This window comes from Bidens hawaiensis, unplaced genomic scaffold (genome assembly GCF_021521415.1).
Source record: "Bidens hawaiensis isolate Kalapana, Puna unplaced genomic scaffold, B.hawaiensis_p1.1 tig00044186_1, whole genome shotgun sequence".
In the NCBI taxonomy this organism is placed as follows: Eukaryota; Viridiplantae; Streptophyta; class Magnoliopsida; order Asterales; family Asteraceae; genus Bidens; species Bidens hawaiensis.
Window position 1 is genome coordinate 44,026 of NW_027505881.1, and position 23,666 is coordinate 67,691.

Genomic DNA, 23,666 nt, shown 5'->3' on the forward strand with positions numbered 1-23,666 from the left:
ATGCCACGTGGAAAAGGTGGTTATGACACAAATCCCAAAGTGGACGCGTGTCACACGAATCAATTAATCCCAAATAACGAATTAGATAATACGAATCAACTATTGATGCGAACTGGCTAGCGAATCACTTGAAGTTTATAACGAATCAACTAACTTAGATGACGAATCAAAGTGAATAATATAACGAATCATCAGAAAGATGATAGCGAATCTTATTCATCTTCAAATCTTCAAAGAAGATTTCCAGATTTTCTGGAAATGAAGAACACAAACACCAGAAACGCAGAAGTTTCAAATCCGTAATACTTCCTTGAATCACAACCAAAACTCACAAATTACCTACCAAAACACTCGTAACTCGATTGCGAATCCAATACAACTAACCTCGTAACCGATTATCTCCGATTACCAACTAAATTATACCAAGACACAAACTCTGTTTCGGCCACAAACCAAACCAATACCGAATCACCTCAAAACCAATCCAAATCTCAATTCCAACTCACAATACCTTACCAATACTCATATCAACTCAAATCCGATCCAAATCATCCATAATACACTCAATTAACCTTTCAATTTATCCAAATTCAACCAAAACAAAACACTAACAAACCAATACTCTTAATAACCACCAAATCAAGTGTAATTGAGCCCTGAAAGCTCTTATACCACTTGTTGGAACCCGGTGTATCAATCCAATACCAATAACAATAACAGATCTCAGATCTGAGTATAATAGATTAATACCTTAAGATAGATCTAGCTCAAAATTACGTATGATTAAGTGTTATATGTGTATATATGTATTATCAGTATATATTAGTAGTATAAGATTAACGTGAAGATTGAGAGAGAGAGTAATTGGACAGCACTTCGTTAATTATCTCAAAACTTAAATTAAAACGTGAACAGGGGTTCACTATAAATAGAAGACAGGTCTGCTTCGCTAACATTCCCTAGCGAACCAGACACTGCATCGTTACAGACATAAATAACAAAATAAACTAACGAATCACCCCCTGATTCGTTAACATCCCCTAACGAATCAGGAGGGAATAATCTTAAGTCTTAGTTCGCTACACACCTATAGCGAACTAGACAATACATATAACGAACTAGAGAATAACTTAATAGTTTAATACATTAAACATAAAACAAATACGTTAACGATAATTACAAAGACTCAAGACGCAAACCGTGCACTAACATGAAATTTATTGCTTTGAGAATTTGATGTGTATTTTAGAAATGTGTAAGTAACCTATAGGTGTTTAGGTGCATCTAAGTTTGTTCCAATCTAGGGGGAATCTTGGGATCAAGATTTGACAAAGGAAGATAGAAATCTTCTCAACATCCTCAAAGAAATGGCTAAGTATGGAATACGAGCAAACTTGGCACTTCGAGCAAGCCTTGAACTTATTCGAACAATGTATTTTTCTTTAAGAGCAAAGTTATCTTCTAGAATTCTTCTAAGTGTTAGTTTGAGCACACTACACTTCATCAAGTAATGTTGTTCTTCAGGGCGAGCAAGGTTTGTTTCAGGGCAAACCCTTGACTTAACCAAGCTAAACCAAGTATTTTGGTGGATCGAGCAAGGTTTAATAAACAGTGATCCCAAGCACACTTGAAGGAAGTTATGATGGAATTAGTCTAAGGACTTCCACGAGCAAGGTTCAACCTCAAGCAAGCTACAGTGTCACCAGCACACTTAGTTTGTTTAAATAAGTTAAAGACAAAAGGTTGAAGGGATCAAACAAGAACAGGTTTGCTCGTAGGATTTTATCGAGCAAAGTTTGATATTATCATGAAGATTGAAGTTTTCTTGAAGAATATTTTCTAAGATATTTTCTAAGGAAAATATTATAAGTAAATCTTGCTCGGAGAACTATTCCAGGCACACTTAAGGTTACAAGGTCTGCTCGACAAGGATGAAATCTTGCTCGAAGACCTCTTACACTTGTAATATTTTTGAATACATTTGAATATGTTTTGTAACAATCATTAGGGTGTCTAGAAGGTGTCAGGTGTGCCAATTTAAGGAAAGATTATGTCACATTTATGAAGAGATGTGAGGACACCAGAGCGAATATTGAGTGATTTAACGGCTGACAACTTTCTTGTAAACGAAATATTTTGTACAGAAAGTAGCCTCACACCTAATATTCCACCTAGAAACCCTAATAGATCTTCATTGTATTCTTAGATAATATTAATGGAAATATTTTGAGTAACTTGTGTGTGTTTGCTATATTTGTGATCGTCTAGAAACACCTTGAATATCATTGATTCCGCCTTTGATGTTCATCTTGATCTTTACACTGGCATTCCTTGTAATCGTCTTGTCAACACTCTGTTGGTTACGAGATTGATTTAGTGTTTAATCGATCCTGACAGTCGAGCTCTAATACTGAACAAACCATTCAATTTCTCGAGCTTATTTTCTATCATCTCAATGAGAACCGAAATGCCGTGTGACACAAGAAGATAGTGTGGAGATAGGTCCACAGATTCCAAGGTCGTTAGCTCTACAAATGCCGGTGGTGTCGCCTACTGTTAGCACCCAGGTTATCACTCTTACGAAGACATCGACTGATCCAAGATTTTCTTCAATTCCTCAATCGTTGTTATCTCCGTTTCCTACATGTTATGTTACATCAATGGTGACCTCTCCAGCTACTACAATCGTGCAGTTACAGCCTCCGGCTTTATCTTTTATGAGGGCTACCCGTCCACATGGTCCAGTGCAACATGTACGTTCTACTTTTCACACTTTGCCGCTTCCTCAACAGATGGGCATATTACTTAGTTTGATTCATCTTTATGAGAATCAAATGGCAACCGATCGTCAACAACTTGATCAAATGTTGATGAATCAACTTTGACTGATGAGATACATCTCCTAGTGCCAAAAGGAGACTGAGGACCTCCGTGAGATTGTTACAGCTTAGGGGGGAGAAGATAAAAGAGCAAGAAGAACTCATTCTTCAATTAACATGTAAAGATGATGCATTAAAGAAATTGAAGAATGATGATTCTGACAAAGATCCTGATGCAGCTGGTTCGAGTGGTGGTAACCCAAAACAATCTCAGGTTTGTCTACTACATGTACTAGTTGTTTTGTTGATGGTGATGATCGACATATGGTAGTCTATCAAGATACTACCAATGTCACTCATATTGAGTCGATCAAATCCAACACTATATTATTTATGGATTATGAGAAAGGAATCGTAATGATCTATGCTAATGCTGATGAGATCGAGGAGGGTAAGTTTGTAGACATTGCCCTGTCTCGTGATCAAGTTTCTATATTATTGGATATTAATGATGAAGAGTTGGATGCATTGGAAGCGGAGGAGAATGTGGAGGTAATTAATGATGAAGGGGTTGAAGCTTATACGAGTATTCCATCTGGGAATACGTCATTTATTTATGAGGATATCGATAATGAAGATGCGAATGCAAAGGAATATCCTGATCTTTACACGTGTTTAAACATCCATTAAACATGACGAAAATCATTGTGTGAGCATCGTCTATACCTTAGGAATCTAAAATTATCAACAAAAAATGGTTTTATGATGATCGAAATTCTGAGGAAAATTTGCAGTAGTGTCTCTCTATATTTGATATAAACGAGGTGAACAAATGGTTAGATTCGTTAACCTACGATGCTTTAATATGACAAATATGCACGTAAACACTATATTATTTATGGATTATGAGAAAGGGATCGTAATGAGCTCTGCTAATGCTGATGAGATAGAGGTGTCACACCCCGACCAAAGGCGGCAGAACATGCCGGGTTGCAACGGATTGCTCAAGAACACAAGACACTATTAAAGTGACAATATTTAAATAACTCATTCAGTTCATTTAATCATCAAAAGTAACACAACTCGTTCATACAAAATAACACCAAATGCAAGAATTAAATTGTTCATTCTTCTAATAACCTAAACGGTCTCAAAATAAGATAGTGTCTTCAACTACAATCAACCAATAATCAAACCTGTAACAATGCATAAAATATAATTTGTCAACAAGAATGTTGGTGAGCAATTTCATAGTTTTGAGTATATATAATTTGAGGCAAAATCCACAACTTGTATATGAAATTTTAAACAAAAGAAACAATTACGGTATATAAATCATAAATAAATGATGGTCCTTTCTAATTGGTAACAACCAACATACTCGGATAATGAGGCCCTATTCTACTAGCACAAGGCTCTAATAGTTAGGGGTGTGTATGATCATACTTATTGAGGCTCAACAACAACAAAAATAAACACTCATGCATATAAACCATATGAGACATATAACACACAATAGGCCAAATATTCAAAGTATCATACACCCTAGAGTTTGTGGTTTGAGGATCTAGTGTCTTAAATCATTCTTGTTTTGAATAGGTATGCATGTTACCCCCAAAGTATAAAAATGAAAACGGTGGATGAAATGTACTCACATGAAATAAGTAACTTGAAGGATTAGTTTGCGATAAAATGGAAAAGTAAGTTCAACGAGCAAGCCCTAAATTAAGAGGGTCTTGAGTGTTTAAAAGCTTTAAAGTGAAATAACATGACAAGTAAGATAAATAATTAAAGTATGAGTGTTTAAGTGTAAATATCTAAATTATAAATGTAATGGTTTTTGAAAAGTAAGTTTACTCGAAATCGTGTCTCGGTATTCTATTCTATAATTTTACTTAGCCTTTTTAAGTGAATATTTGGGTATAATTGCGATATTGCAAGACCCTTTGTTAAATAGATACCAAAACAAGATTTTACGAGTCTTCGGATTTGTCGTTTCGAGTCTTGATAAATGGATCAAGCCCGAAGCCGAGGTTCAAACTGATAAATGTTATGAGATAACTAAATGAAATCAAAAGAAACTTAACCAAGTATGTAGTTCTATTAAGAAGAACCTCAACGTTCGTTAAGCGAGTGTTTGGCTTTGTCGGTCCAAACTTGTAATAAGATAAAATTGGATCCGACATACCAAGTATTTTGAGAAAACAATTAAAATTAGTTTATAATATAGTTTTAGAAAATATGAGATTCGGTGGCCCAAACACAACTAGTGTGTCTTAGGCAAGTGAACTCGGTTAAGTTCGGTTTTCGTTCGGTCCTTGACTCGGAATAAGACCGAGAATGGTTACCACATACCCAATTCCATAGTACTAATTAGAATAAACTTAGAAATGATAATACTCAAGTCTTACATACAATATGTTAATAATAAAGTATTAAACAAATGTTCGGTTTTGGTTCGGTCCTTGACTCGGAATGAAACCGAGGATGGTTACCACATACCCAAATACCATTGAACTATTAAAATGATTTGGAAACCAAAATGACTAGAAGCTAAACAAAATTAAAATGTTAACAAGGACTATAATAGTCCTCCATATAGCCTTGCCTTATAATAACAATACACCTAAACTGACCATGGCCGGAGAAGGGAAAGCCAAGGATACAAGGGGATGTATTTTAAACAAGCTATAATAATAAGCTTTAATTAGCAAGAATTAGTTATAATCAAAGATTAGCTTTGGTTTGACCTTGAGAAGTCAAACTATCAAGAGTTTGGAAGATGAAGATTAGAATTTAGATGGAGAGTGTTTGATGTGAATGAGCAACCTAAAAAGGATACAATGGCCTTGTTTCTATTGGGGAAAAGGTAAGGGTTATCAATAATGTCACTATCAAAGGATTTCATGCATTTTGATTGGTTTAAATGGTCAAACAAGGTGCAAAACAAACAAAAACGAGCTGGTGGATCTGCAGACACCTAGAGGTGCCGCGGACCACCTCACCCTCCATGGCCGCGCGGCGCGGTGCTCTGGGGGTGGGGTTTGGTCACCAGATTTTGTTGTTTGGCGATTTTAGTCACTGAAGTTCGTTTTAAGTCGTTTTTAGCCATAAAATGGTGTTTTAAGGTACCGTAAAAGGTGTTTTCTTGATCCAACAATTGTATAACATAAATGAAACATAAAACCCAATATCTTATTAATAACGAAGGATGCGAAAGACAAAATGGGTTGGGTTTCCAATACAAATACAAATACGAGTTAAACCAAAAATGACGAATGTCACAGTCTTCCCTACTTTAGGAAATTTCATCCCGAAATTAAGAAGAATCCGTAATGAACAGGTGCGGGTACTTTTCCTTCATAGCGTCTTCTCGTTCCAAGTAAATTCAGCGCCACACTGTGATTCCCAAGGGACTTTAACTAAACGGATGCGGCTACATTTGGTTCGTTTCTCATTGCGGTACATGATTTCAACAGGTTTTTGATTATTTGCAAGGTTTCATCGATACGCACTTCGTCAAGAGGTATATGAAAGTTACTTTCGGCTGAGCTCTTTTTGAGGTTCGAGACATGAATTTTTGGATGAACACCGGTAAGTTCTTACGCTAATTCGAGTTTACAAGCCGCTTATCCAATCCTTTCGAGGATTTTGAATGGGTCTACGAAACGGGGTGCTAGTTTTCCCTTTTTTCCAAAACGGACTACCCCCTTCCAAGGGGATACTTTGAGAAGGAAAAGGTCGCCAACATTGAACTCAAGAAGCTTTTGTCGTTTGTCAGTGTAGCTCTTTTGACTACTTTTATTAGCGAGAAGATTTTGCGGATTTCATCGATACGATCGGTAGTGTCTTGGACCATCTCGGGACTAGTGATTTGGGTTTCACCAATATCGTTCCAAAAAATCGGGTAACGACACTTGCGACAATAAAGAGCTTGGAAAAGAGCCATACTAATGCTAAAATGATAGCTATTGTTGTATGAAAATTCGATAAGCGGGAGATGAGAATCCCAATTTCCACCAAAATCAAGAACACAAGATTGAATCGTATCTTCAAGGGTTTGCATTGTACGATCGGATTGGCCATCGGTTTGAGGGTGATAAGTGGTACTAAGATCAAGGCGAGTACCCAAGCTTCTAGAAGCGATTTACAAAAATGGGATGTCTAGCCAATGAATCATTGTCGATGCCTTTAAAAGATGTTGAAATAAACGAAAATCTCAAATTCATAGAACGACCTTTACAAATCGAAGATGTTGAAATAAATTTGAAGCTAAATTCTCATTTACTAAAAACGTTTCGTTCACCACATCGTTGGCAACTTGAGCTTGGTTGGCTATCATCATAAAATCACGCCCTTGGTTTCCGTGGTTGACTTGTTGAGCTGGAGGAGGAGGAAGAGCTTGCATTGCTTGTGGGATTGGCGGAGGAGGAAGGGTTTGCATCGCTTGGAGCAGTTGAGCCGGGGGAGCCAAGAGTTGCGGGACTTGAGGTTGATAGGTTTGAACTTGGTAGGCTTGGTGTAACATCACGAAAATATCGGATCAAAAAATGTCAAATCTCAAAAATACAAGGACCAAAACTGAGAAATCTGTTTTCTGGATAGATCACGATACGCAATACCCCAAGACCCAACGTCATCACATATCGCGATGACGTGGTCTGACAGCAGACACGTGCCCTGCCACGTGTCCCCACGTGGCACTGCGTATCCAGCCACATGGCACACGTGGCACGGCTAGGGGATGATTCAACAAGCCTAGTCGTGATACGCGATGACCTCCAAGTAGGCCCATCGCGTATCGTGATCCAATAAAATATTATTAAAAGATCCGTTAACCCATCGCGATACGCGATGGGTACTTGGCAAGACTCATCACGTATCGCGATGGGTTAGCTGATCAACGCCTATAAATAGGGCCATCAGCCCTCACTTCATAACTCACACCATCACACTCTCACTAGAATTATCTCTATCACTACCTCGATAAACGTTCCCTGACCCGACAATCGTTACCTCGAAATCTGTGCCCTAAACCGTCGTTGCCTTGAAGTCTGTGCCACACACAGATGACATTGCCTCGAAGTGCGTGCTACCAAGAGACGAGCCGACGTCCACCTCGAAGTACGTGCCAACTAAAATTGGCGTGCAACGTGCCTTGATTCGCGTGCAAAGAAGTTTGATCAAGACCACTCGAAAAACGTGCAAGCGTTGAAGTTTTGCCCAAGATTCTAGAAAATAATAAACCAATCAAGGTAGGGGTAATGCCCGAATAAAATATTAATATAAAAGCTTAGACCCTAAGTCGAGGGTATACTCGATACCTCGAGAATAAAAAAAAAAGAAAACATAACAAATAAAGTATAAAATTAGAAACATGAGAGTGAAGTAAATCTTTGTTATTATTTTTGTTTAAGTTTATTATATAATAAATAAAGAAATAAAGTATATGTTTCTTCGAGAAGAAGAAACGTTGTGATTAGAAAAGTAAACAAGTATAAAGTAAAGGTTTAAACTTGTAAAATAATGAAAGGATGTTTTGAACTAAAGTTTCAAATAGAAAATATAATAGAGGTAAAGATTATACAAAAATAGACTAAAGGTCTCAAGCTAGATTAACGATCTAGTACTAACAAAACGTTATACTCGTACTACAGGTCCGAGATTGCTAAAGAAACACAACCCGATCAGTGAAGTGAAGCTGATCCTTTTCAAAGGTGAATACGCCCCAAACTTTTATAACTTGTTTAATCGAGTCAAAATAAATTGATTACATGAGATTACGTATCTCTAAAACATTAAGAACAAAAGTAATTGCTTGCCCTCAGGCTGTCGTGTACGTTTTTTTGGATCCTTACATATGTGGTTAGAGGGTGGTCACATCGCACCACACCTGGTTATATGCCTCTGCCACGATGGGCCCGGCCTAAGTTATGTTCGAGAGAGGGTAATCATGTGTATACTGATGGTAGCTAAGTAATCTCGAACGTTGCGGTGTTTTCTGAGCGGTTTCGAGTAGAGCTTATGTTTGTAATTGTGTTTTAGTTTTTAACTTGATTATTCCTAAGCCACGATGGGCCGAGACCTAAGTTATATCTCGAGGGGTAATTAAGCAAATAAAATATTTTATGCGTCAGCTTATTCACCAGCATGTGTTGCTGACGTATTTTCAAACTGTTTTACAAGTAATGAAGGATAGCCTTTTGAAGAATCGAAGCTGTCAATAGGCGATCTGATGGCTCAGATTATTTTTGTTAAATATTAACTTGAATGGTGGTTTATATGAACAATTGATATTTTGTAAACATTAAACGGGTATTTTAAAATCCCGTCGTTTGATATGTAAATATTATTATTTTAATCCTCGCAAATATTTCCGCTTTAATCCATAAATCTGATTTATTTACAAAAAAGGTACCAGCTGCGAGTCGCACGCCCAGGCCTAAGATGGGGGTGTGACACTTGGGTTTGGTAGTATGGTGTGGACATGATTTTAGCTTGGTTAACATGACAAGAATTGCGGAAATGATTCGGATCTCCACAATTGAAACAAGCTCTAGGTTGAGGGGGAGTTTGAGCAAAAGGCACGGGACGGTTTTGGTTAGATGGGGCAAACCTTGGTGGAGCGGGTTACCCATGGGAGGTGTCCCGACACATGTTGCTAAGGTAACCATAGCGGTTACACTTCGTGCAATTGCGGCAAGAGGAGTAAGCAGGACGATGGCGTTGGCAAGTGTTACACAAGGGATGAGAGCCAGAATACGGTTTTCAGTTTTGAGGTGCTTGGGATTACGATTGAGGTTGAGATGGGTGACTGACGGCATAGTTTCAGTGGTTGGGTTTGCTTTTATTCTTGGAGTGGTGGGATGAGTTGGAGTAGTTTATGGATTAAGGTTGGGGGTCAACTTTGGTAAGGGTTGATGGTTCGGTGTACTCTTTTCATTGGGTTTCTTGAAGCTTTTGATAGTGAGGGTACCAGCTTTGACATGGTTCTCGGAAAGAGCACCGGCTAAGGTAATTGCATCGTGGAGAGTTTACGGTTTACTACTCATCACCGAGTCTTGGATTTTCATAGGCAAACCACCAACATACTTGTCAATCGCCCGTTCGAGAAGAATGACCAAGTGAGGAACCAAGAGGCGAAGCTCATGAAATCGGTTGGAATAGGCAGAGTTGTCACCACTCTCTTGCTTAAGTTCCCAAAATTCGGCTTGGAGTTTTTGGAGTTCATGTTTCGGGCAAAAAATTTCATCATGACTTCCTTGAGCTTGGTCCATGAGTAGGCCATGGCTACTTCCGTCCCATTGGCGAACATTTTGCTATTCTACCAAGTGCGGGCGGTTTCCTCGAACATGCTTGAAGCGTACGTGGTTTTCCTAGATTCGGGGCATTCACAATGAATAAAAACGCTTTCCATCTTTTCTAACCATTTTAACAAGGTAGTGGCACAGTTCTGGAATCACAATGGCGATCTCTCTAGCAAACGTAGAGGCCATCCAACGACCGGAGTTAGGCTTGTGAGTGTGGCGACAAAGAGGAGGCATTATAAAATAATAAAAGAGAAATGATATAAGTTTGGGGTAATTGATATAAGTATGAGGATGATATGTAAACATGGAGTGTTAATGATTGTGAGTCCTAGAGTTAAGAGGATGATGGTGTTAAAAAAAATTCTTTTGTCAGTAAATCAAGTAATAGATAAAATGTTACACAATTTAAATCTTTGAAATTTGAAAATAATGTGTTAGGATTTAAAAGCGGGAAAACTTGCATGAACCACCATGACTTGTTGTCCCAATATTAAATCTAAAAAAAATCGTGGTAAATTGGGGAATTGAACATGTGCACGTATCACCGAGTTTTACACGTTTTGTCCCAAATACCGTAATAATAACAATAACAAGTAAACAATAAGGCAATCAAGATGTTGAAAACATTAGTCCACGTATCACCGTGGCTCTTATGCTTCCAACAAAAATATAAGGAGGCAACTGGAACGCTTGCATTCGACAACTCTTTGTTGTTGACATGTATAACAGGGTTTGTTGGCCTAGAGAAAGAATACTACAATTCAATCATCCCAGGAAAGTAAATCACCTTCGATTCTTGGAATCTTTTTGTCAAATGAGCATTTCATAGTGTTTCGCCCATATGATGGCTACAAACCCGTTATAGAGTCAAGCTTCAAGGAGATGAAAAATAACGGGATCCAAATAAAGATTGTGATCCATAAAAACATCATAAAAAACCTACTTTTTGTTGTAAGCTAAGGATACCTTGAAATACTATAAGAGTGTGTGCATGTGTACCTTTTTGGTATTAAATGAAATAAATAGGTAAATGAATAAATAAATGCAATGAACAATCAAGTATGGAAACACGTATAAACAACACGTATAAGGACCCTAAAGTAAAAAACTATACTGGGTCGTTACGTCAAACCGCCTATCCTATAGTCATGGCTCTAATACCAATCTGTCACACCCTAACCAAAGGCGGAGGAACATGCGGGGGGTGCAACGGATTGCTCAAGAACACAAAACACTATTAAATTGACAATATTTAAACAACTCAATCGTTTCATTTAATCATTAAAAGTAACACAACTCATTCATACAAAATAACACCAAATGCAAGAATTAAATTGTTCATTCTTCTAATAACCTAAAAAGTCTCAAAATAAGATAGTGTCTTAAACTTCAGTCAACCAATATCAAACCTATAACAATGCATAAAATATAATTTGTCAACACGAATGTTGGTGAGCAATTTCATAGTTTTAAGTATATATAACATGAGGCAAAATCCACAAATCGTATATGAAACTATAAAAAAAGGCAACAATTGCGGTATGTAAATCATAAATAAATAATGATCCTTTCTAATTGGTAACAACCAACATACTCGGATAATGATGCCATATTCTACTAGCACAAGGATAAAGTAGTTAAGAGTGCATATGATCATATTTATTGAGGCTCAACAACAACAAAAATAAAAACACATGCACATAAAGCATATGAGACATATAACACACAATAGGGAAAATATTCGAAGTATCATACACCCTTGAGTTTGTGGTTTGAGGATCTAGTATCTTAAATCATTCTTGTTTTGAATAGGTATGAATGTTACCCCCCAAAGTATAAAAATGAAAACAGGGGATGAAATGTAATCACATGAAATAAGTAATTTGAAGGATTAGTTTGCGATAAAACGGAAAGGTAAGTTCAACGAGCAAGACCTAGATTAAGAGGGTCTTGAGTTAGCAGATGGTCTTAAAAATATTGCTTAAGTTCCCAAAATTCGGCTTCGAGTTTTTGGAATTCATGTTTCGGGCAAAATTTTTTCATTATGACTTCCTTAAGCTTGGTCCATGAGTAGGCCATGGCTACTTCCATCCCATTGGCGAACATTTCGCTATTCTACCAAGTGCGCGTGGTTTCCTCGAACATGCTTGAGGCCTACGTGGTTTTCCTTGATTCGGGGCATTCACAAAGATTGAAAACGATTTCCATCTTTTCGAACCATTGCAACAAGGTAGTGGCACAGTTCTGGAATCACAGCGGCGATCTCTCTAGCAACCATAGCGGCCATCCAACGACCGGAGTTATGCTTGCGAGTGTGGCGACGAAGAGGAGGCATTATAAAATAATAAAAGAGAAATGATATAAGTTTTGGGTAGTTGATATAAGTATGAGGATGATATGTAAATATGGAGTGTTAATGATTGTGAGTCCTAGAGTTATGAGGATGAGGGTGTTAAAAAAAATTGTTAGTAAATCAAGTAATAGATAAAATGTTACATAATTTAAATCTTTAAAATTTGAAAATAATGTGTTAGGATTTAAAAGCGAGAAAACTTGCATGAACCACCATGACTTGTTCTGCCAATATTAAATATAAAAAAATTGTGGTAAATTGAGGAATTGAGCATGTGCACGTATCACCGTGTTTTACACGTTTTGTCCCAAATACCATAATTAAAGTGTTAACAAGGACTATAATAGTCCTCCATGTAGCCTTGCCTTATAATAGCAATACACCTAAACCGACCATGGCCGGAGAAGGGAAAGCCAAGGAAACAAGGGGAATATGTTTTAAACAAGCTATAATAACAAGCTTTAATTAGCAAGAATTAGTTTGAATCAAATATTTGCTTTAGTTTGACCTTGAGAAGTCAAACTATCAAGAGTTTGGAAGATGAAGCTTAGAAGTTAGATGGAGAGTTTTTTATGTGAATGAGCAACCTAAAATGGATGCGTTGGCCTTGTTTTTATAGGGGAAAATATAAGGGTTATCCATAATGTCACTATCAAAGGATTTCATGCATTTTGATTGGTTTAAATGGTTAAACAATGTGAAAAACAAACAAATACGAGCTGGTGGATCCGCAGACACCTGCAGGCACCGTGAGACCACCTCACCCTCCATGTCCGTGCGGCACGGCGCCTCAGGGGGTGGGGTCTGGTCTCCAGCTTTTGTTGTTTGGCGATTTTATTCCCTGAAATTTGTTTTAAGTCGTTTTTAGCCATAAAAGGGTGTTTAAAGGAACCGTAAAAGGTGTTTTCTTGATCCAACAATTGTATAACATAAATGAAACATAAAACCCAATATCTTATTAATAACGAAGGATCCGAAAGACAAAATGGTTTGGGTTTCCTATACAAATACAAATACGAGTTAAACCAAAAATGACGAATGTCACATGAGGAGGGTGAGTTTGTAGACTTATCCCTTTATCGTGATCAATTTTTTTTATTATTAGATCTGAATGATGAAGATTTGGATGCATTGGAATAGGAGGAGGACGTGGAGGTAATTAATGATGAAGGGGTTGAATCTGATACGAGTATCCCACCCGGGAATACATCGTTTATTTATGAGGATATCCATATTGAAGATGTGACGGCAGAGGAATATCCTAATCTTAACACGCGTTCAAATGTCGATCCGGGTCTTCCATTATTTACTGAGGAACACGTTAAAGTTGTCGAAGGTCATCTAGAGAAGACTATGAAGAAAAAGGGTAAAGTATCTGACAAAGGATCGAGGTCACTGGATCTTGTTGCTGAAGGATGGTTTGGGTGTCACATCAAATTCCAAACATCTAATATTATTGAAGACTATCGGTGTGTTGATAAAGAGCACCAGATGTAGGTCAACGAACATTCAAAGGCAAACCAGAAAACGACATTCTTGACTGTGCCAAACGTCAAAGGTGATAATCTTTTGTAATTTATTATTATTTTAATGTAAGGGCAGTTTGGTAATTTACCTAGTCTCATTCGTTAGGTTATAGATCATTCGTTAAGTATGTTTAACGAATGATATTATTCGTATTTATCAATGTCCATTCGTTAAGGATGTTTAAAGAATGGTCACTAATCGTTATTATTCGGTACTCATTCATCATGGAATGTTGACAAATGGGGTATAGCGAATGAGTCAATAGTTATACTCAATATACTATTTATGTAATGAAAACGAATGAAGGTCATTCGTTACGGAATATGTAACGAATGACATTCGTCTTCTATATATAAGTTATTTGGCCCGCATCATTTAATAAGTGTTTATGTATTATCTCTCAAGTCGTTACTCTGCCAAAATCGGTTCTCAACACTTCGTTCATTAACCTATTAGATATTCACTTACACATATCACATAACTAGATCATATAATCAATCGATATGAAATGATTGAACGTATTGAAGCTCTATTAAGCGTTCCCAGACTCACTTATTTTTTTTACTATAAAATTGTTTCTTAATCATAAATAATTTTTTTAAATATAGGACATTAATTTTTAGTTATCCTATTTTATAGGAATTTTCATATTGGATATTTGGTGAGATTCATTTTTAGTTAATGAGATGTTATAACTCGCTTAAGGGATGGTTGTTTTCATTTTTCGTTCTAATATTTATATATTTTTTTGAACTTTAATTTTATTTATTGTAAGGAAGTAATAATATACTTAAAGTTTGATTATAAAAAGGTTCACAAATAAATGAGATGTTATAACTCGTTTAAAATCTATCTGGGTTTGGTGAGACTCATGACCCATTTGTTTTTTTACTATAAAATTGTTTGTTAATTATAAATAATATCTTTTTAAAAAAATTGGATATTAGTTTTTAGTATATCCCTATTTTATAAGATATTCATATCAAATATTTGGTGAGATTAATTTTTAATATATTGAGATGTTATAACCCGTTAATGGTTATCTTGGTTTGGTGAGACTCATACCCGTGAATTCGGGTCAAATGTTTGAGAAGCCTCCATTTACAAATAAAGAAATACGATGGCTTGAAAAAATGTAGAAAACAAACAAAGAGCTTTTAAAGGTTTCGTTTATATATATTCAAGATTATATATATATATATATATATATATATATATATACATATATATATACATATATATATATATATAGGATCAGGAGAGAATCTTTTTTAAATTGAGAACTATGAGAACCACTTTAGACCACAAAAAACCCAAAAATAAAAAAAGTCATAAAATAAAAAAAACAAAAAAATCAAAAAAGTATAAAAACCAAAATTCTTATTTTATCATCCCGATTTCATAAAAAAAACTTGGTTTAGCTAAATTATATACACATATGTATAATATATACATATATGTATATTTACATGTTTTTTTTGTACACATGTGTATAATTTAAGATAAATGATACTGTACATATGTGTATATTACGTAACTAAAGATTATATAAAATTATACATATGTGTATAATATGACGTTTTTTTTTTGTTTTTTTTTAATGAAACCGGAATGAAATATAAGAATTTTGGTTTTTTTTTTTTTTTAAAAAAAATTTTATTATTTTTTGTTTTGTAATTTTTTTTAAATATTTTTTTTAAAGGTGTTTTTAGTGGTTCAAAATGGTTCTCAAAGTCCTTAATTTGCAAAGAGTTCTCTTAGGATCTTTACCCTATATCTTTACCCTATATATATATCAAATTAGATTTTAACTTTTGTATTATCCAACTTTTGTATTATCAAATTAGATTTTAACTCCTACGTAGTATTTTACCAATTTTCACTACCTTTTCAAATACCAACTACGCCACCTCATCACTAACTAATTGATTTCCGTTAACATTCACTTATTTGCATATATTTTTTCAACATTATTTTAATCTTCTATTTTTGACATGAAACGCAAGAACCCCAAAATTTCACTTAAAGACATAAGACTGGCCACAAAAACATCGATGTCGGCAACTGCATTGGTAGAGGAGGATTTGGAAGAGCCTATACAGAAGACCTTAAAGATGGCTATGGATCTAAAACCATTGTTGCAAAGCGATTGGACAAGTCATATCAAGGAGAAAAACAATTCTTAAGTGAGATCCAAATTCTTTTGGAGTATAAACACGAGAATATCATGGATCTTATAGGCTATTGTGATGAAGAGGGCACAAAAATCATTGTCTATGAGTACGCGTCCAATGGAAGTCTTGATAACTTTTGAGCGATGCTTGTCTTGAATGGAAAAACGACTTAATATATGCATTGATGTTGCAAGTGCTTTGTTTTTCCTTCATGGAGGAGACGGGAAACATGCAAAGGTGATACATGGGGATATCAAAACTACCAACATTCTACTAAACACTGACTAGAAAGCAAAAGTTGTTGATTTTGGGTTTTCTTTAATAAGTCCAATAACTAAGGAAACAGACTGCATCATTGATTATTGGTGTGGCACATAGGGGTACTTGTACCCATTTTACAAATCTGGATACCTTATTATAGAATCTGATATTTATTTATTTGGTGCGATTTTATTTGAGATATTGTGCGGAAATCAATTTACGAAGTCAGCAAACATGAGGGTCGATACCTACAAGATTTAGTTAAAAACAACTTTGGAGAAGGAAAGCATGAGATTGTGCTCGAGCATATAGCCACAAAGGGAATAAATCAAGCCAAAATCACATACTACAATTCAAAGGATTGCCTAGTAATGCTTACGTCAAGAAACAGAAAAGGACCGGCAACAAAAGAGGTGTTATTGGAACTTAAGGCAATGGAATATCGAGTAAGTGATTATCGTAGTTTACTTATTGTAGCACTGTACCTTTAAATGCATAATATAATATATGGGTCAAGTTTTGTTACAAAATGGGACAAAAATTAGAAGTATGAAAAGAATTTGTAGAAAAAAAAAACACAAAAGAAAATAACAAAAGTTGATTAAAAAAAATTCATAACTCAAAGTTTACTATAAATAAAAAAAATTGAAAACACAAAAATGTTTCCACTGTGTTTCTCGTTCTCAAAAGGGTGCAAAAAGGAAAGAAAGAAAAGAACAAAATGTTAAGTAAAAAAGATAATTATGTCTTTTTATTTATCATTGTTTTTTTTGTCGTTAAGTGTTTCTTTTTTCCTTCACATCGTGTATTTTTTTCTTGATATTTTGTTATACTACATTACTCAACGTTGTGTTATATTTTGCGATATGTTGGGTTTTTTTTACTTATCACTGTTGTTTTGCTTATTTTCGCCATTGTATTTTTTCGTTGTTTTTTGGAAACATGAATGACAGGGGGGCATTTTAGTTTTTTAAATTTTTTCGGTTTTTATTTATATTTTTAGTTATAATTTTTTTATTATTTTTAAGGATTTTTGTGTGAACACAAATCTTTCTTAGTATTTTCATTTTTTTCTCTTACATTTAAACTTTTCCCAATGGTAGAAGTTAAACTTGCTTTCATTTAACTTCACATAATAAGTTATTACACATTGAATATGTTAGTAAAGATATGTTACATTTTATTAGTAATCTATAATATTATTTTCTAAAATTATGCTGATTTCAAAAATATTTTAGTAAGATATGCTACATTTTATTAGTAACCGATAATATTGTTTTCTAAAACTATGAAGATTTCAAAGGGTGATCGAGCAAAGAGTCGAGTTTAAAAAGAATGTATTCATGTGAAGCCAATGTGCATATCAGAAATTTCATGTCGTATTGTAAAATTTTAATTCGGGTTTTTTGTTGTATTCACTTTTGGGTAAAATTTTACCAAAAATTTTTTAATATAAAATAACATGACTTGAAATCATGTTCGCAATATGATGTGAAATATTCTCGAATAGTATATTGAGTAAAGCATGCATTAGAAAAAAAATTTCCTTTTATTTTTTCTTATGTGTATGTGTTTGGGCCTTATAACCTTTATTCATTTGGTATTGTTTCGCTCAAGCCGCTAGCCGGTAAAGGACCGACCGTGGTCGATGATGAGATGATGAGATGAATTCTGAGAAGTCCACATAATTGAGTAATGAACTTTGAAACAACGAATTGAGCAATGAGCTGCAATCATCTTCATAAAATGTGTGTATTTCTGCATGCATACCACGTTTACGTTGGAGAGAAAAGATTACGGCTTTTAGTGGAAAGAAAGCATCATGTGTTGATAACATGGTTTTGGTTATCATATCTTTTCTTTTTTAACATTGTTTGGAAGTACCCTAGTATATACCCCCTGTCGGTGTTTTTGGGCGGGACGCTTAAAGTTTTTAAAGATTTTAACGTTACAAGTCTTGTTAGAAAATAAAAAGAAAAAGAATATTATTATAATTATAGTGGATCAGCTCATCATCATTTCCATTTTATGAAGATTGTGACAAGCCTACATATCGGTCATTAAGGACCGTTAGAGATCATTCTAGAATATTTTCCCAACTTCAATTGTGCTTGTATTTCCTTTCCTAGCTCATAGTCTTCTCTATTTATGTAATATTCACTACAACAAAAAGGGCTTTTTAATACGCACAAAAGCGTTCTAAAATGTTATTTTATAGGACCTTTCATTTAACAGGACCAACGAGAAAAGCGTTTCATGTAAATGGGTCGTAATAAGTCCCGGAACTCAAAAAACGTCCTGATATCCCAAATAAGATTATGAAACCAATTTTATGGTCGCATAATATATCCATTAACAACCCAAAAAGCGTCCCAATAAAAACATATTAGGACACTTTTACTACGTTTTGACATGTTCTTACCTAATTGTAAACTTTTGATACACATATAAGCGTCCTTAAAAATTAATTTATATGATCCTGATGATGGAACATTATAGTACCAAGGAAAGGGTCCTAATATCCCAAACAAGATTATGAAACTAAATTTATGATCGCATAATATATCTATGAATAACTTTAAGTGTCCTAAAAACATATTATGATACTTTTACAATGTTCTAACGTTTAGGACAAAAACTAGAAGTCCTAACAAATCATATTATACAACCATTTTTTAAACGTCGACACACACAATTTTACTATACGGGTATGGACAAGAAATAAAACTTGATTATAACAAAAAAAAAACATAAATAAGTTATAGAATTATCCAACATAAACTCTTGTAACATTCAACAAAGAAAAAATATTAAAAGCAATAAAAGAAACCAGCACCATAAAATCCCGAGTCATCATGCGTACGTCCTCAATTCTCGCGGACTACCTACAAATAAACCATCCATGTATAAGCATTAAGTTCTATGTTATTAAAATTATTCATATCATAAGTTTAACAATACATACCAAGATGAATGGATACATCATAAATTTTTAATATTATCCACTTCATTTAGGGGAAAAACGGTTGATTATTGCCCAATAAATAAATGTGTGTTCCTTTTTAGAGAATGTTAATAAATTTCAAAATCCATTTCGTCGTCCAGTAGCGACAACCGTATTCTTGATTGGTACTGCAGTGGACCTAATTGTTACGAATTAGTGATCATATATTTTTTTTAATATATCATGATGTTTACATATGGTTGTAAATGAAAAAAATAATTGTTAGTAAAAAAACCATAATAAATAATACTACGTTAATATGAATGATTTAATTAAGCTACTTTAGACTAAATATAAACAATAAAAAAAACTAACAATATCAGTAAACACATAACAATTGTGTACACAAAGGAGATTTAGTTACCAGAAATCCACCGGTTATACTCATCCATTCTAATTATAAATGAGCTTGAAGGAGAACCACCTCCATCATATACCTATGCATTTGAGAAAGTCAAAACAAATATAATTATTAAAAAACAATATCATTGAGATACTGGATATAAGAATAAACCAATTAAACATGCATACCCTTGCAATTACAGATGTGTCAGTACAACTATCTCTACTCCTCAAGCACATTTTTAGATTTCTCCCTTGCATACAAACAACTGTTCCGATAGGCCTGACATTACATATAGTACATGCCACGTCACTGCCAGATTTTATGCAAAAAATCATGACCAAGACGAATAAATAAGATGGTAAAGTAAACTGAAATACCTCAAACCAGCTGCTTTACTCTTCATGCTGAGTTCCTTGCCAATAATATCACTTAAATTCAGATTCCCGTCAATCCTAACCCCCTGAATAATAAAATAATATCATCCATCTAAACACCAACATAAAAACTAACTTGCATAACATACCAAACACTCGCCGTATAATCCTCGGACCAACTTAACCTTAAACACCTTTTCAAGAAACTTAGTTGCTAATTTTTTTGGCTGGCCATGTAACGACTTCCATGTGCAACCAAATCCGTCACACTAATCTTCATCAACTGTTTACAACCATATAACAGTTAATATCAATCAATCAATCAAGCCCTGTATATCCCACCGCATAGCACGCTATCGGTAGGGTCAGGGGAGGGTGGGATGTAGGCAAGTCTTTACTCTATCCGAGAGAATAGAGAGGCTGCTTCCAGAGAGACCCCCGGCTCATAAAGCTTCATACAGGTAATCATATTAAACATACATCCTACAAGCAAAAGACACTTAGCAATACATAGATAACAAACTGCCAAAAAAGCAAGGAATCTGTAACCTACTAAGAAAAGGGCATAAGAAACAAAAAGCAGCATCAAAACAAAAAAATATTCATAAACAACAAGGATCAAGACTAGCCAACTAGACCCTAAATAGAAAGCTAAGCTAACTAGGTGCCTTCCCCTAGAAGTCGCTAACCTTAAACCTACATCTCCATGAATCTCTATCCTGGACCATGTCCTCAGAGAGGTGCAACTCTTTCAAGTCATGTCTAATTCTCACATCCCAAGTCAATTTAGGTCTGCCTCTACTCCTCTTTCCTTCCACAATGAAGGCTTCCACTACTCTAACTGGCGCTGTTGTCGGTCTCCTCTTCACATGCCCAAACCATCTCAATCTCCCTTCCTTTATTTTCTCTGATATGCTAACTATTCCTAATCTTTCCCTAAAGACCTCATTTCTAATCGTATCTAATCTAGTGTGTCCGCACATCCACCTCAGCATCCTCATCTCTGCCACCTCCATCATGCGCTCCTATGTCTTCTTGATGGCCCAACAGTCTGTTCCATACAACATTGCAGGTCTAACTGCGAGTTTATAGAATTTCCCCTTTAATTTAGATGGGAACCGCTTGTCGCACAAAACCCCAGTGGCTGCTTTCCACCTACATCATCCAGCTTGTATGCGGTGGGTTATGTCACTGTCTATCTCTCCATTGCTTTGGACAAACGATCCTAGATATTTAAACTTCGTTATCTGCGGAACCACCTGGTCCTCGATAGTGATCTGGGTGTCCTCGCTATCACCAACACCACTGAAGTCACAACAAAGGTACTCTGTCTTAGAGCGACTAATTCTTAAACCTTTATCCTCTAAAGCTACACGCCACTCCTCTAGCCTGTCGTTCAAGCTTTGTTTAGTCTCAGCCACTAACACAATATCATCCGCAAAGAGCATGCACCATGGGACAGGCTCCTGAATCGACTTGATATAAATAATATTTATCAAGGATGTTAGTTTATAATTAGACCTGTTCAAAAATGTGTAGATTTGTGATGCAATTCAACTTTGACCGCCAATTAGATAACCCGATATTAAACTCTTTAATATCGGGCAAGCTCCATAACCAAAGGTCTCCATCCGCAAGGTATTTAAGAACAGTTACCACTCGTTCTTGATCTTCGGCTTTCAATAGACCTACAGGTTCCTGATTACAAAAATATGTAAAAGCTACTTAAGAACAGTTACCACTAGTGGTTGACCCGACGCGTTGCGCCGGGCTGGTTGTGTGGGAGCTGCAGTTACGTCCGTGAGTTATAGATGATTGACCACGTGCCATAACTTACAGAAGATTAAGTAGCGTTAAACAAACGATAAAGTATTGGTGGAGCTCTACATAAAAATATTCCTAACTTCTAAATCAGTAAAGTACGTCCACTAAATTGTTGTTGCAAAAGATGGACTTGTAGTGCTTATTAACAAAATTGTGTCTTTTTTGTAGGGTTAGTCTTTAGATATAGCTGACGCTGCCAGTAACTGATGCGTTTTGCGGAACCTTCATTGAAAAGTGTTGAGGATTATGAAATAGGAAGTTAGGAGTTTGTATGCAACACTTCCGATTGAGCAATTTAGATAAGGTGTAGCATGTGTTTTGAGGTGATTATGCACAGTCTAATAAGTCGGGTATCAGTTTTATTTCTCGATAAAAATTGTTACATATAATTAATTTTACTTGATGATAACTTAAAAGTCCATCAGGCAAAACTATATGAACTTCTTTTCAAAGAAAAGGCTGCGACATATAAAACATGTGACCCCATTAACATTAAGCATCCTCGATACACGCACGCACGCATACAAGATGCATCCTAAATGGTTAGTTGTAGAATACATACCTTCGATTCCTGCTGATAAAGACGCTGAAAGGAAGGCGGGAAACCCAGAAGCTGAAACATCAAAATGAAAGAACATAAACGCCTAGACAAAGAAAGCCAAATTCTCATTACAACATCAACGCTAACTGATTTTAAGCCTACAGAGCACATTACACCAGCTAACTAACCTGTAACAACACAACTTTCAATAACATAAACGAATCCTAAATAGTACCATGCCAGGTTTGTAGTTTACGCTGTCATTATCAGTTAGTTCGTTTTTAAGGTGGTGCATTTTGAAATCACTTAACGGGTATAAAGCTATCTGTACTTTGACTATTTTACCCCTGAATTAGACTAATAACCATAAACACATAGAACTTATGTTGTTTGTTTAACTCGTATTATAACGGATAATAAATATTAAAAAAAAGTTATAAAAAACGGTTGACGTGGCAAGCATAAAGTTTTAACCAGCACGAGCACTACAGGGCTGATATCTGGTTGTAAACATAGTAGTTGACACTGCGGCGCCAAACTTTCAATTTATACTAATTATATAATTAGCAAACACATCTTATACAAGAATCATGAAATTAAAAACAAACTGTCATTATTGCACTATTCACTTACATTATTGCCCTTAGTTTCTGATAATTTAGCACTGAAATAGTTATATGCAGCAGAAGAACTGTTTTTCCCCAAATTAACTTGAAGCGAGAGATTGGTGTCACAATTATCATACAAATGGAGATTAGACAGTGTGGTCTTCCTGTGATCAAATCCTATCACCCTAAATGTTAAAAGAACCAATCAGTGTAGTATAAGACTGGCAAATGGGTCGGCCGGGTTTAGGAGATGGGTAAAAGCGGCTTAGGGTCGGAACGGGTTGATTCAAAAAGGGGTTAACTTGATTCATGTCAGGAAGGGTTTGGGTCAAAAAGGGTTGGGCCAGAACGGGTTTTGGGTCAAAGTCAAAACATGTTGGCTTAAAAGATGTCTTTTTTTTTTGTTTTGTAATTATTGTACATTTTATATTTGCTTTTCGGCACCGCTTACATGCGTTCAGGTTACGCGTGCATTAACACTGGTTATGCGACCGCATACTGGTGCCGAGTTGCACATGTACTGGT

General features: G+C 35.4%; 1 pseudogene; it reads right to left on the reverse strand.

Annotated features, from left to right (window-relative positions):
* Window positions 1-19,730: 19,730 nt before the first annotated feature.
* Window positions 19,731-23,346, reverse strand: LOC143615757 (uncharacterized; annotated as a pseudogene).
* Window positions 23,347-23,666: the final 320 nt, after the last annotated feature.